Raw genomic sequence first — 7,874 nt, 5'->3', positions numbered from 1 at the left:
AGGACAATGATCCAAACACACCTGAAAATCTACATCTGAATTGCTCAAAAACAACAAAATGAACGTTTTGGAGTGGCCTAGTGAAAGTCTGGACATAAGATCCTTCTGGCTGTCCATGCTTGAAAACCCTCCAATGTGACTAAATTAAAACAGTTCTGCAAAGAAGAGTGGGACAAATTTCCTCCACAGTGATGTGAAAGACTCATCGGCAGTCATCACAAATGCATGATTACAGTTCTTGCTGTCATGGGTGGGACAACCAGTTATTAGGATTAGGGAGCAATTATGTAAGTAGCTTTGGACAGCTTTTTCCCCTTAATAAATGAAATAATGAAACTGAACTGAACTAAATTTTACATTTACTCAGGTTATGTTTGTCTAATATTAACGTTTATATGTTTTCCTGAAACATGCAATTATGACAAATATGCAAAAAAAACAAAAAACACTAAGAAACCAGTAGTGACCTCTGGTGGGTGAAAGGATTAATTATTATAGTCTTCACTATCACTGGAACAGATAACTTAGGTGAGAACATTACTGACGCACTGCCAGTAATAACAGTAACAACCATTGTGTTTTTAACCCATCCACTGAAACCTTAAGTCAGTTTTAGTGCCAGTTTAGTGCACCTGATTACAGTTTTTGCCCGTTGCTTGAACACATTTTGCAAAACTTCGCTCATTGTGCCAAAACTCTAAACACAAGTAAACATGACACAACACTGGGAAATATACCATTCACATCTGTGCCAAATTGAAACTCTACTCTCTAAACCTAAACTCCTTTTGCATGTCGAAACCATCCATGGATTGCTGTCACCTGAATGTCGCCGCAGGCCTGTTCCATTGCCTGCAGAAGAGGCATGGGGGCATGTGGTTGGCGGTCATATACACGCCATCTCCAGGCCGAAAAAAATTCCTCTATAGGGTTTAAAAATGGTGAGTAAGGGGGCAAGTATACCACTTCAAGTTGGTTGGGGTTGGAGAACCAGGCCTGGACCAGAGCAGCCCGATGGAAACTGACATTATCCCATATCACCACAAACCTGGGCTGATCTGGTCTGTTCTGTACAACTATATTATGGAGAGCATCTAGAAATGTGAGTATATGTTGGCTATTGTATGGACCTAGTTTTGCATGATGATGCAGAAGCCCTCGAAGGCTTATGGCGGCACACAATGGGATATTTCCCCCGCGCTTCCCTGAGACGTGCACAATTGCCCTTTGGCCAATTACATTACGACCCCATCGTCTTGTTTTGCACAGGTCGAATCCAGCTTCATCAATGAAAATGAATTCATGAGGCTGTGCAGCTCCATCCATGGCCAAGATTCTCTGAAAAAAAAAAGAGAACATATTACTGTACTACAGTGCTACACATACAGTGGGGCAAAAAAGTATTTAGTCAGCCACCGATTGTGCAAGTTCCTCCACCTAAAATGATGACAGAGGTCAGTAATTTGCACCAGAGGTACACTTCAACTGTGAGAGACAGAATGTGAAAAAAAAATCCATGAATCCACATGGTAGGATTTGTAAAGACTTTATTCGTAAATCAGGGTGGAAAATAAGTATTTGGTCAATAACAAAAATACAACTCAATACTTTGTAACATAACCTTTGTTGGCAATAACAGAGGTCAAACGTTTACTATAGGTCTTTACCAGGTTTGCACACACAGTAGCTGGTATTTTGGCCCATTCCTCCATGCAGATCTTCTCGAGAGCAGTGATGTTTTGGGGCTGTCGCCGAGCAACACGGACTTTCAACTCCCGCCACAGATTTTCTATGGGGTTGAGGTCTGGAGACTGGCTAGGCCACTCCAGGACTTTCAAATGCTTCTTACGGAGCCACTCCTTTGTTGCCCGGGCGGTGTGTTTTGGATCATTGTCATGTTGGAAGACCCAGCCTCGTTTCATCTTCAAAGTTCTCACTGATGGAAGGAGGTTTTGGCTCAAAATCTCACCATACATGGCCCCATTCATTCAGTCCTTAACACGGATCAGTCGTCCTGTCCCCTTGGCAGAAAAACAGCCCCATAGCATGATGTTTCCACCCCCATGCTTCACAGTAGGTATGGTGTTCTTGGGATGCAACTCAGTATTCTTCTTCCTCCAAACACGACGAGTTGAGTTTATACCAAAAGGTTCTACTTTGGTTTCATCTGACCACATGACATTCTCCCAATCCTCTGCTGTATCATCCATGTGCTCTCTGGCAAACTTCAGACGGGCCTGGACATGCACTGGCTTCAGCAGCGGAACACGTCTGGCACTGCGGGATTTGATTCCCTGCCGTTGTAGTGTGTTACTGATGGTGACCTTTGTTACTTTGGTCCCAGCTCTCTGCAGGTCATTCACCAGGTCCCCCCGTGTGGTTCTGGGATCTTTGCTCACCGTTCTCATGATCATTTTGACCCCACGGGATGAGATCTTGCGTGGAGCCCCAGATCAAGGGAGATTATCAGTGGTCTTGTATGTCTTCCATTTTCTGATGATTGCTCCCACAGTTGATTTTTTCACACCAAGCTGCTTGCCTATTGTAGATTCACTCTTCCCAGTCTGGTGCAGGTCTACAATACTTTTCCTGGTGTCCTTCGAAAGCTCTTTGGTCTTGGCCATGGCGGAGTTTGGAGTCTGACTGTTTGAGGCTGTGGACAGGTGTCTTTTATACAGATGATGAGTTCAAACAGGTGCCATTCATACAGGTAACGAGTGGGGGACAGAAAAGCTTCTTACAGAGGACGTTACAGGTCTGTGAGAGCCAGAGATTTTCCTTGTTTGAGGTGACCAAATACTTATTTTCCACCCTGATTTATGAATAAATTCTTTACAAATCCTACCATGTGGATTCATGGATTTTTTTTTTCACATTCTGTCTCTCACAGTTGAAGTGTACCTCTGGTGCAAATTACTGACCTCTGTCATCATTTTAAGTGGGGGAACTTGCACAATTGGTGGCTGACTAAATACTTTTTTGCCCCACTGTACAGAACCCTCACCCCATCACACAGGTACCTGTGTAGCTCTCAGAATAGATCCATGTGGTACTGATATGGTACATATTCAGCTGCTACTGGATTTCACCAATACTCTATTGTACATGTAAGGGACAGTTACACTTACCCGTACATATTCAGCTCGAAGTCCTTTGACCCTGTCACTGTTCCTCTCAAATGGGACTCTGTAGAGCTGCTTCATGGTGATGCTGTGTTTTCCCAAGATGCGTCTGATGGTGGTGATGCTCACATGGTTTATGTTGTTGAACACTTGCCTGTCTGCAAGTATTTGCTTTCGTAGCTGGTGGAGACGGATGGCATTGTCTGCCCCCACTAGGTCCACAAAGGCAAGGTCCTGCTGTTGTGTGAACAGGCGTTGGCGTCCTCCCCCAGAAGGTCTTCGAGTCATTCTAGAGAAATACAACCTCATATTGTCATCGCTTTGCTTGTTTTTCTTACAGTACTTTACTGTATACACTGTATCATCCACTGTACAACACTGTACTTCAATATAAGTAATCATGGTATGTTTCACAGAAACTACCACTTTGGCTGCAAAAGGAGCATTAGCACTCTGCAATACCCTGTACACTTGATATGGTAATGGTATATACTGTAGAACAGTGCTATAAAAACCATCTGAGTAGAGTAGAAGGTAGAGAGGTGAAGACAGACCTGTTTTCTAGTCGGAATGTTCTTATTACAGATGCCACTGTGAAGCGGCTTAGATGTGGGTGGACTCTCTGCCCAGCTTCCCTCATAGGCAGGCCATGGTTGATGACATGGTCCACCAAAGTTGCTCTTATTTCATCAGAAATATGGGTCCGTCCATGGCCTCTTCGACCTCCTCCTCCTCCTCCTCTTCCTCTTGCTCTCCCTCCATCCATGCTTGCAAAGTTCTTGAATTGGCTAAATTGAGGGCTTTTTGTAGTTGGCTAATTGGTGTTCAGTTTTGCAAGTAAGTGCCTTCAGGTGTGTATTTGAGTGGTTGCAATTACCCGATGTGTTTTGTATTTTGGATACATGTGTTTTCCAAATGGCACCCTGAAATGTCATTTTGTGAACGAGGTGTCTTATGTATGAAATAGAGTGTAGTGTGCAGGACCATGTGTGTTGCATAAAGGAGTAAGTGTGTTGCATAATTGCAACTAGGGTGCAAAGCAGCGCTTTTGTTCAAGGTATGGGTACATGTGTTTGAGGTATGGCAACAAAAGCTTCAAGTTGTGTTACTTTAGTCTAAGCATGGGTTTATAGTGTTCAAGCAACGGGCAAAAACTGTAAGCAGGTGATCATGTGCCACAATGCTTGGTGCAGCAGCCTGGGTATGATTCTTTTCTCTTCTACTTTTCCGTCTGAAAACTCTTTAGTACTAAAGGTGGAAAAACTTTAATAGGACTTTTTAATAGGATTTTTTTTTAATCTAAAGGATACAGCGAGAGCGACGCCAGGAATTGGCTGATGTGATCACATCTGATAAAACCGATAAAAGTCCACTGCCGTGTTTTGAATTCATAATCAGGAGGGAAGTGTCGTTTCTTTACTCCGAGGGGTTTTGTCCCATTCATGGCCCGATCATTATTATCATACCTGTGGCAAAAAACATTTTTTATCCACTTCCCTAGAACCAAACTATGATTCAAAAGTCAAAGTCAGAACCACACAATGATTCTGGAGTTTCGTTTATTACTAACTTATTACTGATGAAACTCCAGGCCTTGAACATGGCTCTTGGTTGGTGCTATGTTGACCTTTGCAGACACATGTAGCTGTCAGGTGTCCAAATCTGTGGAAGAACTGGAAATGTAGGCTCCTTTTCTTCATGTTTCTGTTTTTGTTTATCCTTTAGCCTCAGTGCTGCACAGATGACTTTAATTCAGTGTGGGTAAAGCACTTCTTTGTAACAAAGTGAAACTGTTACAAAAAAAATGGTCTGCTGCCACCATTGTCTGAGCTTCATTTAATGTGTTGTTTTCCCTCACATGTTCCTCTTTTGTGGTCAGCTCTGTTGCCTTTGTTCCCTTTCATGTTCCAGCTTACTTTTCAAGTACTGGTAAATGGCCTGTATTTGTATAGCGCTTTACTAGTCCCTAAGGACCCCAAAGCACTTTACACATCCAGTCACCCACCCATTCACACACACATTCACACACTGGTGATAACAAGCTACGTTGTAACCACAGCCACCCTGGGGCGCACTGGCAGAGGCGAGGCTGCCGAACACTGGCGCCACCGGGCCCTCTGACCACCACCAGTAGGCAACGGGTGAAGTGTCTTGCCCAAGGACACAACAATCGAGACTGTCGGAGCCGGGGCTCGAGCCGGCAACTATCCGATTGCAAGGCGACCTCCCAACTCTTGAGCCACGATCGCCCCCAACAGTAAGTAATTATTTTATTGTTTTAACTGCTGGCCTCCAAGGAAAGTAATTAGAATATTAGTATTCAGTGTCAAGCGTACATCACGTTCATGTAAATCATGTATGTTCATGAGCCACATACAACATACTTTGATCTTAAGCGGTCTTTCTGTCAGTGCAAAGTAGTTTAACTTTAAATTCCCGAGAGATCTCAGTATAAGAGAAGGAAGTGCCATTTCAACAGTACCTCTCAGTTTTGTTTTTTTACATGATAAAGAAATACTGCTGAAGTAAATGAAAGATGTCTGTCAGGGCTTGAGCTTAAATTGTAAGAAATAAATGTGTAAAATTACAGAAGTGTTTTGTTAAGTCATAGAAAATGTCCTATTTTATTTTATTTGATTTATTTTTGCTGTCAGCAAACTGCTGGAAAAGATCTTTCCAGAGTGCACAGTGAAAAAACAGGAGCTTTTCGTTTATTTAATTGTTCACCTATTACTTCAGTTTAGTGGTATGAATGGCTGTGGGGAAGGTCTTTATCAGTAGGACAGGCTGTAAAATTTATGAAAATACAGTTAAAGGGCCAACATTTATGCCCCCCCTCAGGCTTTATGTTTGAGGATACAAGTCGACATACAGCGGGGAAAGGAGAGTTTGTTCCTGGATCAAAATGGGCCTTTGTGGGCTGACTCTTTATGTAAGCATAACTGGTCTGCATAGTGATTCTGTATTGTTCTACTTAAAAGAAGTTAAGAACAAAATTATATATATATATATATATATATATATATAAAACACCCAGCACGCCCCTGCGGGCGGTTTATCCTTCAAGCTCGGGTCCTCTACCAGAGGCCTGGGAGCTTGAGGGTCCTGCGCAGTATCTTAGCTGTTCCCAGGACTGCGCTCTTCTGGACAGAGATCTCCGATGTTGTTCCCGGGATCTGCTGGAGCCACTCGCCTAGCTTGGGAGTCACCGCACCTAGTGCTCCGATTACCACGGGGACCACCGTTACCTTCACCCTCCACATCCTCTCGAGCTCTTCTCTGAGCCCTTGGTATTTCTCCAGCTTCTCGTGTTCCTTCTTCCTGATATTGCTGTCATTCGGAACCGCTACATCGATCACTACGGCCGTCTTCTTCTGTTTGTCTACCACCACTATGTCCGGTTGGTTAGCCACCACCATTTTGTCCGTCTGTATCTGGAAGTCCCACAGGATCTTAGCTCGGTCATTCTCCACCACCCTTGGGGGCATCTCCCATTTTGACCTCGGGACTTCCAGGTTATACTCGGCACAGATGTTCCTGTACACTATGCCGGCCACTTGGTTATGGCGTTCCATGTATGCCTTGCCTGCTAGCATCTTGCACCCTGCTGTTATGTGCTGGATTGTCTCTGGGGCATCTTTACACAGCCTGCACCTGGGGTCTTGCCTGGTGTGATAGACCCCAGCCTCTATGGATCTTGTGCTCAGAGCTTGTTCTTGTGCTGCCATGATTAGTGCCTCTGTGCTGTCTTTCAGTCCAGCTTTGTCCAGCCACTGGTAGGATTTCTGGATATCAGCCACCCCCTCTATCTGCCGGTGGTACATACCGTGCAGGGGCCTGTCCTTCCATGATGGTTCCTCGTCTCCCTCCTCTTTCTTGGGTTTCTGCTGCCTGAGGTATTCACTGAGCACTCGGTCAGTTGGGGCCATCTTCCCAATGTATTCTTGGATGTTCGTTGTCTCATCCTGGACTGTGGTGCTGACACTCACCAGTCCCCGGCCCCCTTCCTTCCGCTTAGCGTACAGCCTCAGGGTGCTGGACTTGGGGTGAAACCCTCCATGCATGGTAAGGAGCTTTCTTGTCTTTATGTCAGTGGCTTCTATCTCCTCCTTTGGCCAGCCTATTACCCCAGCAGGGTACCTGATCACGGGCAGGGCATAGGTGTTGATGGCCCGGATCTTGTTCTTACCATTCAGCTGACTCCTCAGGACTTGCCTGACCCTCTGCAGGTACTTGGTGGTTGCAGCTTTTCTAGCGGCCTCTTCATGGTTCCCATTCGCCTGCGGGATCCCCAGGTACTTGTAACTGTCCTCTATGTCTGCAATGTTGCCTTCTGGTAGTTCAATCCCCTCAGTTCTGACTACCTTCCCTCTCTTTGTTACCATCCGACTACACTTCTCCAGTCCGAACGACATTCCAATGTCATTGCTGTATAGCCTGGTAGTGTGGATCAGTGAATCGATGTCTCGTTCACTCTTGGCATACAGCTTGATGTCATCCATGTACAGGAGGTGGCTGACAACTGCTCCGTTCCGTAGTCGGTATCCGTAGCCAGTCTTGTTAATGATCTCACTGAGGGGGTTCAGGCCTATGCAGAACAGCAGTGGGGACAGAGCATCTCCTTGGTAGATCCCGCACTTGATGGTGACTTGTGCTATGGGCTTGGAGTTGGCCTCTAGTGTTGTACGCCACATCCCCATTGAGTTCCTGATGAAGGCTCTTAGGGTCCCATTGATCTTGTACAATTCTAGG

General features: G+C 45.0%; 1 pseudogene; it reads right to left on the bottom strand.

Moving 5' to 3' along the window:
- Nucleotides 1-932: 932 nt before the first annotated feature.
- Nucleotides 933-3,410, bottom strand: LOC146705778 (uncharacterized; annotated as a pseudogene).
- Nucleotides 3,411-7,874: the final 4,464 nt, after the last annotated feature.

Source organism: Copadichromis virginalis, linkage group LG7 (assembly GCF_057382275.1).
Source record: "Copadichromis virginalis isolate Kocher_CV1m ecotype Utaka linkage group LG7, C_Virginalis_male_GT1.1, whole genome shotgun sequence".
In the NCBI taxonomy this organism is placed as follows: domain Eukaryota; kingdom Metazoa; phylum Chordata; class Actinopteri; order Cichliformes; family Cichlidae; genus Copadichromis; species Copadichromis virginalis.
The sequence above is the reverse complement of the archived record's forward strand: the minus strand, read 5'-3'. Positions and strand labels throughout refer to the sequence as shown.